This window comes from Dermacentor albipictus, chromosome 9 (assembly GCF_038994185.2).
Source record: "Dermacentor albipictus isolate Rhodes 1998 colony chromosome 9, USDA_Dalb.pri_finalv2, whole genome shotgun sequence".
Classification (NCBI taxonomy): domain Eukaryota; kingdom Metazoa; phylum Arthropoda; class Arachnida; order Ixodida; family Ixodidae; genus Dermacentor; species Dermacentor albipictus.
Window position 1 is genome coordinate 51,047,199 of NC_091829.1, and position 20,203 is coordinate 51,067,401.

At 45.2% G+C, this 20,203-nt stretch overlaps 1 protein-coding gene across 5 annotated transcripts in view; it reads right to left on the reverse strand.

The window, feature by feature from the left end:
* Nucleotides 1-20,203, reverse strand: part of LOC135911931 (neprilysin-1-like) — a 220,352-nt gene that overhangs the window by 66,910 nt on the left and 133,239 nt on the right. The window contains exon 2 of one of the 5 annotated variants that reach the window (XM_065444282.2): nucleotides 7,991-8,079. The exons of the other annotated variants lie outside the window; for them this stretch is intronic. The gene's annotated coding sequence lies outside the window, so the exon portion shown is untranslated. The remainder of the gene's footprint in view (nucleotides 1-7,990; nucleotides 8,080-20,203) is intronic. 5 annotated transcript variants of the gene reach the window in all.

Sequence of the window (20,203 nt, forward strand, 5' to 3'; positions counted from 1 at the left end):
GACAGATCCATCGGTGTAAATGTGCATTCTTTGTTGATATGCCTCTTTCAGTGATTACAGTGTGAACTGACGTACAGCCACTGTTGAATGAGAGTTCTTCTGCGTTATTCCCAAAATGGTGAGGTGTACTAGTGGTTGTCGTAGGAACCACAGGGGCAACAGTGGTCTTGCTGCTGGTGGAAAGCCCGAGGGAAGGTAACCATGACGTGTCGCAACATGTTGGGAAAATGTGGCTTGAGTTCATTGTGCTGGTAAAGCAGCGATTCAGTGACGGGGTATGTGACACAGATGTCGAATGTGCGCTCTAAGGCTGTCAATGGTTATATTTGTAGCAACCAAGTAGTGTCTACCGATCATGATTCTTGCGTGAATAGAGGCGCATCGTGGTAGTCAAAAACATCACCATAGGGCCTGGTCTTGTAAGCTTTCGAGGGTACGAATGTCTGTTTTACATTTTTTCGCCCAAACCGGCAAGCCGGGCCGACTGAAGGGAATAAGACAACACTGTGTATCTGCCCTATGCAGTCATGATGAATTATATGACTTGCTAAACTAGCTTAATCATCATCTTTGAATTCCTAATTTCAACTTCAATATCAACTACACGTAACAATTTGCACTCTAATCCACATCTATTATGATGTTCTTTACGTTACATATATAATATTCCGTTCCATGGCATGTCGCGTGGCCTCCGGCTATTTTTAACGCTAATCCGTTACTTTACAAGTTGCAGGTCTGTAGAATGGTACGAATAAAATGCAATCATCGCAATTTTTCTTTCATTTCAACTGCAGCTGCAGGCTGCCATTCCTCACTTGCGTCGGGCAACCTGTCATGTAATATGTAGCTCTCAATTCTTTTACAGAAAGCTGGCATATATATATATATATATATATATATATATATATATATATATATATATGTTGATGCGCCATAGAGTAAAGAAACCAAGAAATGGATTAGATGTACCTGACACAGATATTCAGCATACTTTTGCCGCACAGTCTGTGCGCAGACTTGCTGCCAGAAAACAGAGCCTAGAAGAATGTCTCCTAAACATGATCTGAAATGAAGGCACGATAACGATGGTGGGCGAAGGGAACATGACGCGAGAAATAGCGGCGTTTTTTTCCTGATTAAACATTGCTGGAAGAGGCGCCTTGTGTGTGTGTGTGTGTGTGTGTGTGTGTGTGTGTGTGTGTGTGTGTGTGTGTGTGTGTGTGTGTTCCCTCTTCGTCCACCATCGTTGTCGCGCTTTACTTCAGATCACGCTTAAGCAACACGGCCAGCTATCTACCCTAACGTCTCCTAAACGGTCATCACGAAAAACAAGATGCACAGAGTGCATTAAAGCTTCCCACTAGCATTCTACCGTCCACGTGTACGTCACTCAAACGGATGGAAAAGACGTGAGCGTTGTCCATTCTGTAACTTCCGGTCTATATATATTCACGTCATTCATAAACCGGTAGTCTACTCCTACATGCATGCAGACAGATGTCGTGCGAAGTAGCTAGCCCTCTAATCTTAATATAGAATCAAGGCCCTCTCTTTTCCAGGCAGCTACTGCATTATTACCGCTCGTGTATAGCTCGAATACACGATTTGAGAGAAAGACGCCTTTACGTGTACCATCGTCTGACCTTGCCGCGAGTTATCTACATCTCTCCCACTTTCTGCCAAGCTATATTGCACCCGTGGACATCTGTGGATGAACGAGAATAGGTGTTGCGCAGTGCCGTCACGTCTTGTGCACAAGCGTCTGATTCTCGACGGCAGCGTTCCAATATAAGTGACATGGGAGGAACTGTTTACCAACACTACACACGTAGTGCAGCGCGCTGGGAACACATCGTGGAAACGACCTGAACGCCGTTCCTAGACACACACACACGCACGCACGCACGCACGCACACACACACACACACACACACACACACACACACACACACACACACACACACACACACACACACACACACACACACACACACACACACACACACACACACACACACACACACACACACACCCGTTATTTGTAGAAAGAGCACGAGTCATTTTGCGCGGGAAATCGCGAAAACAAGCATACAGCGTACACTGACAGCTGCCTTCTTGGCGTATAATGTGCGATAAGTAGCTGAGGCCAAGCGGACCTCGTGAGAGGATCTGAGTGTTCACGTGAGGCGTCAGGTTGTGTGCACACTTCCTTCTTTACTCTCCCTGTCGGTTTCTTTGCGTATCTCGGCCTATTTGTATCGCTGGACATCTATACCTTAGTGCAGGGTTGCCAGCCGGTTTTACACTATCCAAACATCCTGTTTTCCCTTTTCATTTTTCCACTCTTTCTTTTCGTTTGAGCGCATCAACTTACAACATGTGAACCGCGCATCTGTGCCCTCAAAACGACTTGAAGAATAATAAAATTAGCCTAACAATCTGCTTTTCAAATTTAGGCATCAATAATAACGGGTGCAGAAAATAGCACGCCCACTTAAGGAATTCTAGGAGTTTCGTGGGTTGTAAGGGATGGGTTTGCGATGAGCATTGACAACATTTGACACATTCTGTACGAAAACAAAAGTGGGGATTGTTTGTTTGAGCATGCAAAAAGTTGTTTGGCTAAGCGTTACGGAACAACAGCCATCATACTTGATGCTAGGCACTCAGTTACACACTCATAATAAGAAAAGTCAAAAGTTCATCGCAACGCGAGAAGAACCTGTACAGACCAACTAGAGAGGCACAAGAGGGTTGTGAAGTGTTATGAACCAATGCTCAGCTGAGACTGGACAAGTGTGCGGAGCCATGAATATTCGTGAATCCGCCGTAGACCAACACAAAGCGTTCTAGGTTTATTCAATTGCGTTTATCTAACACAGATACCTCAAGCTATGGGATCGGACGGAGGTGTTGGGAACAAGTGCGCCGGTCACTCCATTTCGCTTCTGTTTGTACGAAAGTGCGATAAGCGAACATGATTCGTCCACATATTGGCGATGAACACGGAATACATAAAGGAAAAAAAAAACATGATGAACGGTGTGTATTATTTTTTTAACGTTTCCCTTGAGTCTCATAATAATCTTCGAACGTCTGACGCTGTCAAAAAGAAATGAAATTATGGATTTTTACGTACCAAAACCACGCTCTGATTATGAGGCACGCCGCTGTAGAGGACTCCGCAAATTTGGGCCACCTGGGGTTCTTCAACCTGTGCTATACATCTAAATACATGGGTATTTTTCGCATTTCATCCCCATCTAAACGCAGCCACCGTAGCCGTCTGGTGTAGTAAACATGTTTATCAGTATGTAAGATGTTCATGCTTCCTCTTCCCAGCTTAAGCTAGCGGTGATGAGAATGACGGATATATATATATATATATATATTTGACAAGCGCTCGTAATTGCACGGGCATGGGCTCCGTTGCATTAGCTTGGTTGCCACAGAAAGGTGTACGCGAGTATACATATTTCATTAGTATAAATAGCATACGGCGCTATAGATTATCGCATTTTTTTTTTCAGACAGGAGACAAAATTTGCGCTTTTGCACGGTAGTGCTTATTGGTCGTAATCCATATAGCTGCTGCCACATAAAACCACCAAGACACTCAGTTCACTTAGCGGAACATTAAAGCGTAATATAATGTTGAGATCTGCCACATAAATTTTATTTGCACAAAATTGTTGCGTTGTCGTCACGGTAAACAACCACACCGTGTTACCACCGCGAGTCACATCTGGGTGAACCTATACCATGCAATATATGTAAGACTTCGCACTGTGATAGCGGCGAGCGTCTTCGTCGACGTGTGAAGTACGGATAGCCGCGGGGTTGCTTAGTGGGTTTGGCGTTGCTCTGCCTACGCACGATATCCAATTCAAGCCGCGACACTCGCATTTCGATGGGGATGAAATGCAAGAAAACCCGTGTACCGTGGATTACGTGTGGTCCGGGTGGTCAAATGAGCTTCGGGTAGTCAAGTCTCCCGCCCCCTCCCCCCCCCCCCCCCCCCCATTCCACTCTTCCCAGTACGGCCTACCTGATGATCAGATCAGGGTTTTAGCACGGGAAACACAAAGGTTCTAATTATTTTAATTAGGAGCGGATCAGAAGATACGTCGCCTATTTCTCCATTATTCATTGGACCTTCGAGCGTAACCGCTGAAGCTCGCGTAAATCCCAGGATGTACACCACTATTCTCGTTTCACACCTAATATGATTACACGAGGCTCGGTGGCAACATAAACAAATGATAGAATTAGGGATAGCACGGAACAAACTTTCGATGCAGCAAGGCGCGTCTTGAACAGGGCGATAACTTCCAACATTTGCTAGCCGATTAAAAACGGTTACCGGGAAATATAAATAAGTACACGTGGCATTACTGAAGCGGCTGCTCTTAATGTGACGGGAGTCGTGGCAAGACAGAAAATATTAAAGAAGGACAGACGGGTGGCAAGGCTCTCCGAAAGCCATCGCGCTGTCTCGTGGTGACGTCATGTACTTTATCAGCACCTACATAGGTATAGTTAATGGTTTGTTGGCGAAGATATACGAATCAAACCTAATCATTAAAACTATCGAGTTTCTATAGTAGACATCCAGCCCCAAAAGCCCAAATCATGTAAAATATATTAGAAAGCGTGATCTCGCAACGAGGTACCCGCGCTGCTTTGTCAACAGCGGTGTATTCAAGAGAGGGTAGTTGACCGTTTATTGTCTCTAAGTTAATAATTAAATTAAATTATGGGGTTTTACGTGGCGAAACCACTTTCTGATTATGAGGCACGCCGTAGTGGAGGACTCCGGAAATTTCGACCACCTGGGGTTCTTTAACGTGCACTTAAATCCAAGCACGCGGCTGTTTTCGCATTTTCTCCCCATCGAAATGCGGCCACCGTGGCCGGGATTGGATCCCGTTACCTCGTGCTCAGCCGCCTAACACCATAACCACTGAGCAACCACGGCGGATCTCTCTAAGTTAAGCATTCTTTTGCGCGTTGAAAAAATGTAACAGCAAACCTCGGCCGGTTCACCAGCTGTAATTGCAGGCATTCCACGAATCCGCCACCTCCCTTCCAGTGCCACAATCGCTCCTATAGTGGGTCGATGGAATAAATCGATTCGCTTCTGCCGCTATGAACGAGGGAAAGAGTGTTGCGTAGAATAATGTATCTTGAGACGAACCTACAAAGCGAAAACCAAAGCTCTAGAAATCGTAGCAGTACCCGAGGTCGAAACGACCGGTACACAAGACGACGACGTGCCAAGATGATTGTGTGGACTCATCAAGTGCAGGGAACCCGATAGACCAGGAAACAATAGAGAGAGAGTGGAAGAGAGCTGCTGATGCCACGCAACAAAGGCGCTCTTTTCATCGCCCATTTTCACGTGATATTGACGTATCAGGTTTCCTCGCTCGGAAGCGGATCCGAGTTTTGGGCGAGATTTGTAGAACATGGAGGCCCATGGGTGAAAGCGGAGAAACATTTCACCCACACCGATACCTACAGTGAGTGTTTGCGCTTGCTAGGTGGAGACGTATGTTGTTTCGCAATGTGACAGTAACATAGCGCCAGCACAGCGTATTGATAGATACGTGTATAATGACACCGGAATGTAATTGCCACAGAAGGAGAAGTACAAACCTCACTAGTTGCAGGGGTATCCATAGCATCGCAAACACTACCGGAAATTGCTTCGCCTGAGCGACAGTAATCCCCTGAAAACACACGCTAAGAAGATTAACAGCGAGAAATAAGTTCAACCGATGCGCAACTTGCTTCACTGTCACTTGTGCTTCTGCGTGAGGCCATTCTGTGTGTCATGAGTCCATTTTTGGCACAATTTTCAGTATCTAAATTCGTGTACTGTTGCAAGCAATAGTCAATACATTCCAGAGTTTGACAGCGCAAACATTAAGGGACAAGGTACTATTACCGCAAAACGAACGTGTTGCTATTATTACGGTCACATGAAGGGTTTTCTTTTCGCAGATGTAATCTGCGCATTCCATGCACCTTGCAAGGTTTCACTAGGGCGCCATTTGATTTGGGCACGCGTTCTGTAATACTACACGCGTGTCAACAGACCAATCGGCAACCGACACACATGTCTTCGTAAAACACTTCTCCCACTTTATGAAGCGCAGATCATCGCACAAGTGGGCTCCTAACAGGCTTCGCCATTAACATTGGCCCATTTGCACTCTTCCGCGGGAACATAACTTCGCTTGTTTGTCCGTAGGTTGCCGGCATGAAAGAGTTTAGGAAATATAAAATGCCCAACGCAAACAAGGAGGAGAGGTCAAAGGACAAGGACTAGCGCAAACTTTAAACTGAATTTATTTGCGACATTCTCGTCAATATAAGCATATGCATACTTGCACGTGCGCAGCAAGGTTGCACACTGCCGCAAAATAAAGCACCAACAGGCCAAGCAAGAGCATTTTCTTGCTTTTCATGCATAGAAATCGACATGTCCCTCAGGTATGCGCTACCTCTCGATAGGATATAGAAGCTTTCTCTAAGTTCACGCGGTGGGATTTGTGCTTCTGCCTAGTACGTTAATCTCTCGAAGGATCTACCGAGCATGCAGAGTTGGCGATGCGTGGGAAAATGCATATTACCTTTATTTCTAACCGAAAGCTTATGCAAGTTATGCTTATAGAGACGAATATGACGAAAATGAATTTAGTTGAAAGCTTGTCGCTAGTCCGTGTCCCTTGACCTGTCGTCCTTATCTGCGCTGCGCATTTTATTCTACTTGAGCATTATGATCCAACTTGCCTAGCACCAGGTTTTAATGAAAGAGTTTCCTTCGGCGGGAAAGAACTTCTTCCTCTGCAAGTAGATGCATCGTGGACCTCTACCTACTAGCCCTGTAACCGCATTCGCCGTTTCTGTAACGATAAAGCAGGGTGGTGGCAAGGACACCGACAAGCGCAGATATGATAATTAAAACTTGTATTGAGTCATCGCTCATTTTATTCCCTTGCCGTGGCAAGGCATTTATTGTCCTTCCGCCCCTGCACTTATTCTTCGATGAAACAACAACAATAATAAAAAAGGTCGAGTGAGATTTCGAGTGGCCTCTGCACCAGTGCAATTTGAAAATCGTCGCCTACTATCCTTTATTCATGCGGTCGTTGAACCTGCATTTATAGGCAAACTTGGCCATAGGGCTTATCACTATCGGAACGAAAAATTTGTTGTCTTAATTTACGTATTCATCGTCGCGCATCTTAAGATAAAAAAGCAGAATATTTGGCTAGTGTTTGCGATCTTATGTTAGGCATAAATCAACAACAATCTGCCGTCGGTCAGTCAATGAATGCCTGCAAGCCCTCCTAAAGCAGTGAAACATTTTTCCTTTCAATGCTTTACAATATTGACTATCGTGTGGATATTATTGAAACATTTTTTAGCGCCTTACTATGATCTTCACGGAGTGTTCCTACGATTTGTATTGTTTCGACTTCATACTTCTGCTCAGGGTCAGGCAATGTCTGCCGTATGTGCTCCAACCCATTTTTATTTTTCTGTAAACTTTCTTCTCATCAGTTTCATCATGATCATCTCTAATTTCATCGCCCCATATGTATACCACTATAAACCTGAAAGAACTACATAGCTACCACAAGTATGCTTGTAGTGATGTATTCTTTGGGGGTAGTACTGTACTTGTAGTACTCTCTCAGTGATACATTCTACGCCATGAGAAAAAGAAGAATCACAGGACAACAGTTTTTGTACGTGGCCAAAGAATGCGCGTACGTGATACCTTACGACTGCTGGCACGGATCCATGACCGGATGCAGAGCGTCATAAGCCTTGCCGCCACGGCTTTCTTTCCAGCGCAGGCCCATGGCCGTAATTAATAAAGTGTCACAAAGCGTTGCCATTCTCAGGCGGCGACCCTCGAACAAAAGGCGATGAACAAAGACGCACTGTGTTCTGAACTTATGACGAAACTTACGTGAGGAAAGCGGGGTCTCTTAAGGGTACTTGAAAAATGCAGCTGTCCACCGTTAGCGCTGGGCGCACTTGGCAATTAGTTTTGGCGTCCTGAAAACAGAGTGACGAAAGAAAACTTCGCCCTACTCCTAACTGTAAACAAAGTTCTTAATATGGCTGGACTCCTTTATTTTCTCAACCTCTTAAACGACCTCGCCAGACACTAGCGACGAAAATTGGACCACCGAGGAAGACCAAAAAGTCACGATAAAGTGAAGATTACACTGAAGCTCCGTTAATATTATATCCCCGTTAATGAAAGGCAGTGCACCCTGATTGCCCGTGTTGAAGGTGATTTAGTTCTTCCGTCGCCTTTACAATAGCGACACAAAGAAACGCTAGAGGTGATGCTGTCGAGCCCATGCGCGCAGAACGGTGTTTCTGTATTTATAAGCTTGCTGGTACTGAAATGAATCGTCCGATTCCAAACAAAATTAGCACTATGCACCATCAGTGGCTCAGCTGTTGAGGGTGTTGCATTAGAAAAAAAAATGACATTTCAGTTCGACAAGCTTTCTGTGTATGAGGGAAGCACGAAGGTCATGTATTGTGAACTGTTTTATTTTTAAAAAGTATGCTTCTAGGCAAACTTCCGTAACTGATAAATAATTTGCACATTTATCATTCGTGTTTTGGGGAGCTTTGCCAGGAATGATTATTTCTACTGTACAAACAACACAAACTAAGAGAGCGCCGAAAATGGCGACTGAGTGCGTGCTATGAACACATAAATACTGCTTATCTTTTGCAGTGTACAATAAATAATTACACCGAACCTAATTTACTTATCGTTCCCCCAATTTCTATATGCGCATGATCGCTTAATTCAAGTTTTGTGTATTAATATTAGAAAACTTAAGGTTGAAAATTAGGGTCAACACTCCATGGATTCGCTCACTTACAACGTGCCAGCAGAAGCTACGTTATCAAATAATTCCTGTGATGTTGCATGCAGTAATTTCACCGCACGTCATTACCCTCGGTATATCGAGGGCGCGAAATGATTTAGATACCAGCTTGTGCTGCCAGTGAAAACGCTACCATCATGAAATTTTTTTTTTAACAATGACAATATGAGACATTGTGCAAGAAAAGTCGTAACTGTTTCGGTGGTAACCCACCTAGAAATTACTATCTTTAGACGTCTTGCATTATTATGATCAAAACTATGATCGACAGGGACAGAGTAAGGACGACGTATAAAAGCTCACGTGGACCCCCAGAGAACGACAGCAACATTACCGTAACTAAGAACCAACCCAGAAGAGTGTTGTTCACTTGTGCTTGTTTAGTGCAGCTGCAGAGAATCCTCTTATGTGTCCTCCGCAGAACATTGCACACTGGCGACCAGTTTAATTGAGTTAAATGAGCAGCAGCATAAGGGTAGAAATATGTAATACCATTGCTGGCCCGCAGACAGACAGACAGCAGACAGCAAGTAGACATCCGGTGGGTCTTTAGAGTTGCAGAATGCATTTCAAGGGAAGGGAAGCGCAATCGAGAGCGACAGAAAAATTAGGTGGGGTGATGAAGTTAGAAAATTTGCAGGCGCAAGTTGCAATCAGCTAGCGCGAAACTAAGGTAACTGGAGATAACTGGGAGAGGCCTTCGTCTGGTACGGGACATAAGCACAGGCTGATAATTACGCTAATTTTGTCAAGCTAAATACAATTATTTTATGGGATCCAACTGTATACGGCCCGAAATTTGTTGTCCTGCATCCACCGATCATATCAAACTTATTTTCTTTTTTGTCATTTTCCTGGTCATGTACTCATCCGACAGACGACTTAAATATTGTGCTTTATCTAATCGCTTCTCAAACTTCAAATCTATAGCATCCCCTGTATTTCAACAAAGTTTCTTCCAAGATTCAAGGGAAGTGTTTCTATAAAAATCATATTTTCACACGATTGTGCAGTGCTCTGCAATAAAACGAATTGAGCAATTTCAGGGCCGGTATTTTGTAGCGATGCCTTTTCCGATTCTATGCTTTTTCAGGTTTTTCGCGCTTGGCCAGTGGTCAGAGCGACGGTGTGCCCACATTATCAACGGAATCAGACGGCCGTGTGTGGTGGATGATAAGAATAGCATAGAATAAGGCATAAGGCACCACTACAAACTAGCGGCCCAGATTTATTCTTCAAAGCATTGTTTCATATTCGCAAAATGTCGAGTGGCGTGAAATGCATTGTTCACCCCGTCAGCGAGGAGAGAATGAACTCTACTTTTCACTTTGCCCTTCTGAGAGAGAGTAGAATGCCCGTTCTACTCTTGTGGCAACAGAGAACAAAACGTAGCATAAGTTTCTGCTTCAACCGTAGGAAGCTGGCCCCGAACATGGCGATGGATCAAACACGCACGCTGAGCAAAGAGCATACCGTTTTACTTCTAAGGCAGCAGTATGCAATGGGAAGCGGAGCCAGCGCTCTACTTTTTCACTCGGAGTTACCCCACCGCGCGCGCGCACAACATCGCGGAACAGCGCAGCAGCGGAGAAAGATGATCCGTCCAGCATGCAAGAACGAAGGCCAAACAACCATGTATCAGCCATATCGCGTAGCCGCGAAAACAGGACAGTCGTTCGTCATTCGTTGGATATAACAACAAATCCTCCAGGGTAAGTGAATTCTAACTTACATGCGCATTCTGCGTATATGACATGCTATCACGAGCAAGTCGTCGCGACGTTTAGCCGGCACGATTGACAACGGACTAGGCATGCGCGCTGTGTTTCTCGATGTCAATAGAAGAAGCACGTCGTCGTGATAACTGCATGTGATTTTATCACTTGCCACGATCCGTAAGAGCTCTGAAAATCGCAAACGCTGCCAGAACCATGGTATATTCAATAAGACATGAGGCGAGAGGACGCTTAAAATGGTTTGTTCCCCAGCCCTTGATTCCGAACTTATGCGGAGCGTGCTTAGCGTGCGTTTTGTGTGTTTGACTTTATTCAGTTTGGCAGTCTACTGGGTTCGAAACGCTGTTGAAATAAGGAGTCACATAACAGTATGCGTCATTTTGCTGGCGGCATGCTTTCGCATTAAATAAGCCGCGCGCTTGACGGTGTCTCGCCCATAGGTATTCTGCGACCACAGAAGTTACCTGCAGCGCCAGTACTAGTTAGAAACTTTGACGCAGGCACTCAGCTGCATGCCGCAAGAGGTCACTTGGGCGCATTATCTTGAACTCGCTGAAAACGTATGAGGTGCACACAGTCACACAGTCAAATGCTTGTAGCTGTCTCCATTCGTATACACACTACACACTGACATTCTAAGTGACGACCCAGAAGATAGAGCGCACCGAGATCTCCGTAAATGAACCGTCTCTACCCTTCATTTTACTATCGCCAAGATTAAATATGGTTAAATGACGCTGCATAGAACGAAAGCCAAGAGCACAGATGTTCGAATTTCGTTCCTCTTACTTTACAGCGAAATTACGTTAATGACATTTACTGAAGCTAACCGAGGCGGGGCGTATATAAACGCCATTCCCATAAGACTGAAGCTTCGTAGTTTGTGTCACCAGCCTGCCGCTCTCAGGAGGAGCGGCTGCAAAGTTACGGCAAACCGTATATAATGCATCTTGTGAAAATACTGGACGCAAAGTTTGCAGACGGGCCCGAACCTACTTCAATTTACGAATATACTAGCCTTTCTATACTCACTAAGCTTAGAACATTATTTCCCTAGCTTTAAAGTGGCACATACATTTAGCGAACTCTCAAGGATTTTAAGTTTTCATCGTGTTGGCCAGCAGTGGTCCCTTCAGGTTATCAGGAGACGAACGCAACCACTTGTATGAAGTGCGTGCTGCAGAAGCACCGACAGCCTTCCACGAATCTACAAAAGAGGTCCAGCTGATGGCCATCCAACAAGAAGGCTAAAGTACAGCAAGCGCTTCCCAACATTTTCTAACCCACGCCGCCCGTTCAAGAGAAGAAACGAGTTGCGGATGAGAAAGCGCTGCGGGCCAGCATCCACTCCTTCGCAGCAGGCTTCACTGTTGGAGCGTCGCGTCCTTTACACCAATGTTATCTTTAAGTGGTTCTCGTTTAAACTTCGTGTCCTCTTAAAACGGGACTCAAGCTTGAACTGAATGACAGAACTGGAAGTGTTCTTTCGGAGGTTCTCTCGGGCGAAGCGTGCACTGAAGTTGAAGAAGCTGGGTGCCGGAAACCAGCCTGAAGGCAAAGCGATGTTTGCAGTCGCTATACAGGTTCGTGTAACGGAAGTTGCTAGTGCCCACCGGTGTGCAAAGGTAAACGAAACGGCGTGCTCTCAAGTTACTCTGTTCTCTGCTCTGCCGTTTGTGTACTACCACACGGTATACGACGATCGGTGGGAAGGGATGTGTGTATGCTTGCTTTGCGAAGTTGAGAGACGTACGCGTCTTATACCGGGCATTCTTCCGAGTGCGTAACTGAAGACGAAAACACACTTGACGAGGATGAGCACTGACTTCCAACTACCTTTGTTGGTAACCAAGGCCATATTGATTTACATGCCACAGGCGATGAGTGTGTATGCACACCTTCGGCAGCTGTTGCTCTCCAATAAAAGAGTAGATTATCGCTCACCTGCGCGGTACATTGCACTCCCAGGACAGGTCATTTTGAGCGACTAAATTTAGTTTTCTCTCTTTTTTGCATTATCATCCGGCTGACTAGTTTCGTTAAGCGTGACAGCCGCACGCGAGACATGCACATGAACGCGATTTCATTATAAATAAAGGAAAGTCAGCGCGTTTTCGCGTCTGAGTGTTTTCATCCTACGGCACGGTGTGGTCATAATGTATGGACAGAATTTGCCCAAAGCTCCACGCCATAGTAACTGGGAAGCCCCGTACGAAGTTTTAGTTGGGCGTCCGCAACCACTCACGTATGCGGCGCGCGAGGACGTTCGTACGTAGAGAAGCGTGTGCACACGAAACGGCAATAGCTAGACGCACGCAAAAGAAGGGGACTGCTGATTTGCACGCGCAGCAGCCGCTAGTGCGCTACTCAGCGTCGCCATATGCTAGCTTCTGTAACTGTGTAGCCAATGTCAGCCGCCAAGAAGTCAAACCACAAGCCGGGGTCACACCTTCGACCGGAGCAATATCGAAAAATGCGCTGTCGTGGACACGCGAGAACGTCGCGCATAAACCGCACAGCCCGCAGCGGACGCTACGGAGCTTTCGAAAAGCTTCGATCGCACGCAAGAAACCGTGCGTGCTCCTGCATACTGCGCATGCAGCTGTCGCGAACGCCCAACTAAAGCTGTTTATTCACATTTCGTTTTGCATCGTCCCTAGCAGTCACTGTTACGGCTGTACACGCAGCTCCTGGCTCACAGAGTTCGTGCAGCAATACTCCTAGAGGAAGTAACGCTCGTCTCCGTACGTTTGCAGCTTATCTAAATACAGACTCTTCCAATGTTCGCTCCATAAAAGCAAAAGCGGTTTCACATGCTGCGACTGCAGCAAAAAAAAAAAAAAAAAACATCGGTGCGGTCACATGCGGCACAACTCGTTATGATAATATTGGTCTGTCTTTATAAGAAGCGAAAATACGCTTCGTCTTGTCATTTAAAAACGTTTTGAACCTTATTATTTTTTTTTTGCAGTGTGTTCCTGAAGTTCAGTGCGAAGACACAGGGCGGAAGCTCACAGGTGTTCACAGCTGGTCGTTCAGCGCTGTATATTGTTTCACGTGCTTTTCAAAGCATGTGTCGTTCTGTCTGCGCTACAGCAAATTACAAGATGGCCTATAAACAAGCCCGCATTTGCGACCTTCATCGCGTATACAGCATTAGAAATTTGTTCTGCCGCGAAGCTGTTGTGTCAGTGCAGCGAGACCCTCACTCTACCCACGCTTAGCGTCAGCTGCAGAAGAAATGTGGGAATATCGCCGATAATTGAACATTAGCGATGTCTACTCCTAGCCGTATTCTTGCAACAAACGCAGCGGCAAGCACCAAACTTAAAGCTCGCGTTTGCTCCTGAAGGAAGCCGCAAATGACCTGTTTGTGATTACTGAACGTGGAATGTAATTTGTGTTAACTTCAATCTTAGCGCTAACTTGGTTCGTCCACCATGGCACGTGTGATGTAATTATGGGTAGAAGTCATCTCTTAACATTTAGAGAGGCCTGAAACCTTGCGCCCTAATTTTTTAGGAGCTGCGGTAACTTGTGTACGTAGAATCATAGCATGCTAACAAAAATGGCCGTAGCTCTACTTTCGCCACCTGCGTATAGCGCCATTACTGTGCTGCGAATCTGTAGTAAAAAGCCTAATTCAATACGCCGCAGTACGGCAGTACGTAGTGCGGCGGCGCAGCCCTAAGACAAACATGAAATACGTCGTTAGCGGCACATTTCTTTGCATAATAACTGAACACAGCAGTAGAAGTTTCCATTAGTAGTGGCAAGTGTAATGTAGGAAGCTATCGGAACTATCGGCGAATCGCGTATACATACATCTGTTTCTACCTCCTTCAGCGCATTAGCTTAAAATGTGGTTCAAAACCCTAGATTACCAAAAGCCCATTCGACTGATGCAGGTGTTATGGTTCTTTCACTGTAAATTAAAGCAAGCATCCGAATCGGTAGATCCAGTCACGCACTTAACCTGTATTGGAGCCAATGTTAGAGCATATAGAAGTAGCCTTTTCGAAGTAGAATAATCCACTGTAATAAAAAAGCTCAAGGAAAATCTACAGGTACAATCTAATCTAGTATATCCCAGCGGACTGTATTAGCAAAATGTTTTAGCTGCCTTAACCCAATGCTGAAAACAGCGAAGCCTGATTCGTTCTTATTTCTCGCTCTTGAAAAGCTGCAGGATTGTCAACGGCATACCGCATATTGTTTCTAACGCTGCTGGTGTCCGACGACCGGCGATTAGCAACAATGTGCGGTACGCTGTTGACAATCGTGGAGCTGTTCAACAGCGAGAAACAGAGAGCAACTTTTGGAGGCCCTCGTTCCAGTCCTCGACGACCTTCACTAGGCGTTTTACCGGAAACAATTTTAACAGTTGTCGGCAGCCTTGCCCCTTTGTGCTGCAATGGAACGTCAGGCCGATGCGACTGCGGCAAGCTGATCTAGTTCTTCGACTCATCGCTATGAAGACTCCACCAGGCGCTTTAGTGCTTAAGGAAACTAACGTAAGGAAAGACGAATATCGATCGCCAGGCTTCGTCGGTGTCCACAGTAATACACGATGCGTGGAACCGGCTTGTGGCTCTTTCCAGTGTGTGGATGCGGCGCATACGTACAATGCTTCAAAAGCATCAGTGTACGTACGTGCTGACTTGGATATCACGGTTCTTGGCAAAGACGGCATCTATGACGATGGGTTTGAGTGAGCAGCTGTTATTGTGAGCCTCAGAGGTATGCCCACGACGGTGGCAAGCATACACAACAGGTCTACACGTTCTTCCGATACCTCACTACTTGAGTACTTAGTGTCTCGATGTGATGCATCGCTTGTGTTATGCGGAGATTTTAATGCACGCCATCCACGATGGTGTAGCTGTCCCCAAGACAATCGTGGGGCAAAGATTAACGAGATCATTATCGAGATCGATCTGCAAATACTGAATGATGGTTCACCTAGGCTTATAGGTCTTACTGCTCCACCATTGCCATTTATTTTCAGCGGCGCATGCGCTATAAATACCGATCATTTGGTGGTAGTTGGTAGCAGTAATGCTTGCATTGCAACAGTTAACGCTACAGTGAACCTTTCAGTATAATACGAGGTCGAGAGAAAGAGTGAAGGCAAGGAGATAACCATACGCAAACGTCGGTTTGCTACCTCGCACGAGTGTTTTAGATGACGATTGGAGTAGAGAAAGATAAATGTTAGTAACTACCATATGCGTTCAAAACGTGCGGCATACGTGGTAGAAAGGCTGTAAGAAACAGCATTTCAGTGTACAAAATAAAAGCATTCTTTCAACAGGCCTCGGGCGTATTGACCGTTAAATGAGCGACTGTGCTACGCTTGTAAAATGAGAAGCGTAAAAAATTTGCATGCTTCAGCATGAACCCAGCGGACGCCTCCCTCTACAACAATGCAAAGGATGCACTTTTTGCTTGCTGTCCTTTGGAAAGCTCAAACAGAAGCACGAGCACAAACAAAATTTACAGGAGTAGTACTTCACTGTATTGCAGCCATACTGGGATATGTAACACGGATCTTAAGCCAGATGTTTGGCACGGAATAGTTTGAAACCTGTGTCTTCAGGAAAAATATGGTGCTGATGATAAGGTCTTCAGCTAACGCGGTTACATGCGTCTGTCCCATTTTACACGGCATGTGCATATCCTACGAATTAGAAATAATAATAGCGCATTTTCTGTTGACCTGGAAACCTTTTCTTTTTCACTTTTTATGAGGGGTTCACTGACACGCTATAACTGAACGGATGTTCTCAAGGCAACTTCGCGAACGAGGCGTCAGCATTCACAGTCGTTTAGTTCACTCTCTGAGCCGCGACATCGCCACCTAAGAGGCTTCAAAAAAGAACACATGTTTTGAAGGCAAACTGCATCGTAGCAGCGGTGACGCATTCAGGTTGCGCGTTTCATCGCTAGAAAATATATCGCCGTGTTACTGCAATAACAGGACAAAAATAACATTTCGTGTCTTTTTCCTCCACGTCTGTCCACATTCCTTCGATATAGCGCAGTCAATGCGATACAAGAGTAAAAAATAAACAAACTGCTTTTGATGTTAGCCCGAATATGTGCAGCTGTTACAACGCTCTTGTGCTGTTTTAGTTGTAGAGCGGGTTGTAGAACTGGCAGATATACTACGTACTCGGGTGGTTGGCAAGAATGTGTTTCATGTTTCTACTTGTTTGGCCGTTTTGCGCACTGGACATTCACGGCTGAAAGAGACAGAATGTGAAAATCCTTACATTTACAAGAATCTTCACACGAGAACGCCGGTATATGTAGGGAGCCTCGGTTAGAAGCGCATTCATCCGTGAAGGGACTTCACAACATTAAAAAATATATATAACGTTGGAAGGAAAACGCGGAATGCGTGACTGAGTAGTCTATATATTTATTTCCGCTGAATAGTACTAGCCGACAACCGCCCTCCTGAAAAAAAAGATCGCTACTTAGCGAGCGGGCGACTGCATTCCTCTTAGCATTAACAGATTCAACAAAGAAGTTGTCTCTGAATATAGTATTATGATGACGTGTTCAAGTTGTACAATGAATAGCAACAATAGGCACTACTCTTCATGCCAAATGCACAGGGAGAAGTTATTTAACGAAAAGGCACAGTCAAATAGTGGCAGTTTCGCCAGAAATTCCAGTCACTGAAGGCGATAACAAGGTTTGCTTTCAGCTAGAACTGCTAGGACGGCTTTCAAACATTACGCGGAGACGACATGGCGCGGCTTAACACGTGAGAACACTACTCCTGCGAAGTGGGTACAGCACAACAAATGCCAGGCATCTCAGCCAGCTGGCTCAATGAGAAACACCGATGGTTGTGTTACGGAAACCGCTCATCGATTCTACGCGAGATGGGACCAATGGAAAACCGCCAGCTTTGTTAGCACCCAATGAAAGCATTACGTAGTTTGTAGCTTGACCTGTGCTGTCAGATCTGCTCACACCAGCGTATTGTGAAGTTATATCTTGCTCAGGGATTGAGTAGTAACGCGCTGTCAAAGCACGTAGGCTCAGTGATTGAAATAACTTTGATGCCTCATTAAGTTCACGCACTATTATTGCCGTGGTCATGATACTCTAAAACATTAAATATCGTCGTTTCTCTACACGCGTGACACGTGTTAGAATTGGGAACACCGAAAATAACGCCTAAATGACTTATGGCTTTTAAATGCAGGAAGTGAAGCAGCGTGCAGCTTTCGTGAGACATATTTAGAAACGGACAATTTATCTAAAAGATACAAGTCGAAGATCCAAATTTTACTACATACTTAATAATGCAGTTCTCACATATTTCTCCTTGTGTCACCTTTTCAATGCAAACAGAGCACGCAGAGGTGGCTCTACATATTTGCTTTCAAATATTATGCACATCATCAAATAGATCCCGCTCAGCGTGGAAGTAGGAAGCCATTCTCTACATGACGTCAGCAAGCTGAAAAACAGGTCTCGTAAATGGCATCGCACATCGGAAATGGCAGTGCACCGCCAAACGGAAATGAAGACGGGCGCATTGAGTTGGTAAGTTTTAGCTCGCGGTAATATTCGGCGTACAGTTCTGTAGAAGTGCTACCGCATGAACACACAAGAACCACGCCTTCGCTCGATATATTACACAACTGCTTTCGACGTACACGCAAACAGGAAAAATGCCCAGGAAGTAAGCGTTCAAGAAAGCGCTACGGAAGAAACGGTTTCCATAATTCGTCACTTTGTCCAATATAGTTAGTAAACTCCACACTACTAAAAAATGGCGCGTTGTTTTATTGGGTATCATCACGCCCGGTGGTTATAGCTGCAGCAGGAGTGAGCTAGAATTCGTCGCTATGTCCTTTAACGTTAATAATGTTCATAGACTACGGACTACAAAAAACGGCGCACTATTGTATTGGGTATCACCAAACCCGGCGGTAAGAGCTGTAGCAGGAGTAAGCTGCAGCTCATGTCTATGTCTGCTGTGGAAGATATAGCTACGACACAGGCTTCACGAGCAGTCCTGTCAAACGTTCATGGGGATATACCGTCCAAAGTATTGTCTGACATTTTGGGGACTCAAGTTTGTTTTGCAGAAATAAACCAGCAAGAGTACGGCGTCGTGGGGATTCGATTTGTCCGTGAACGAGGAACTCTAAATTTATAAACGAATTTATGACGCGGAAGAGGGAAATTGTTGCTGTCTTCTGGTGCAGAGACAGCGGAATGAAAATGAAATCAGACGGGCACCAGTCCACCTTTCTTTTAACCTTAGGTCGGAGTGGGGCCAATAAAAGATGTAAAAGAAAACGGGGGAAAAGCATATTATAAGTGTTTGCCACTTTTTCGTAGCTCTTCCGGGTAAGGGGACATTAAAATGAAAATGTCTTTGTCACTGTGAGTTTGTATGTTCTACGTTATTCCACTTTCGTGCGGGAAAAAATACTTTGGGCAGACGGGACTCTGCTTCAACATCCGCCTTAGGGAGCACCAAAGTGCGATCAGGAATGCAACAGACTCGAATATGGCCGCGCATTGTAGAAATTGCCCATGCAAGTTGTTGTTCGAAAAAAGTGAAATATAGTATAAAAACGGGGGGGGGGGTGCGTAAATCAAAAGAGCCGCGACATTGTAGAAGCCTACTTCATGCATGTCAAATTCAGGCACATGCGTCCGCCAGACTTTCATCTCTCTACGTGATAAAGAAACCGAGTTTTTGAATGGCAAGATAGGCTGACACCATTTCACTTCTTGTACGCGTCACTTCACCACATGCTCCAATTCTCTGTGTACTTCATCACTCGTTTGAAAAAATAAACCAGTTGTTAGTCTGCTCTCGCATCGCGTACTTCCTTTTGTCCTTCGTCCGGGTTGCGCTGCCCACCCCTGGGAATATGTTCAGTCACCAACTCGCCCAGCTTGTTGTGTTAATTGAGTTTGTATAGACGGGATTTATTGCTGAAGGAAGGTAGATTATTATGTAAAAGAAGTACCTTCCATTAAAAATAAAGTATCTTAAGTACAAAACAAAATAATCGCACTGAAGGAGGAGGAAATAAAGAGAGACGGCAGGGATGTTAACCAGAAATGCATCTGGTTAACAAAGCTGGAACAATTAAACTAATAAAGAGTTATCAGTGACGTTCTGCAAATGAAATTTTCCTAAGACACAGTAAATGCGTACACCCATTGCTTAGGTGACCTGCAAAACAAACACGCACGCACACACACAAGCAAAAAATAAAAGGGAAAACGAGGTCCGAACTTAGCACCACTAACTCTCCACGTGTGCGGCATACTTATGGTGAATTCCACTGGCCGCCCTACACCAAGTTTGCGTTCGATTTTGACAGGTCGATTTGGATCAACCCACTCCGCGATGGAGAGCTTCTCTTTGATCTGCCGAGTAGAGACTGATATCACTGCGACTCCGCCGACGTGTTGTCGTTACTTCCGCATTGGCCGGGTGCCTTGGCTGTTGTCGGCTGAAAAGGCTGAAGTGAAAACGCGAGA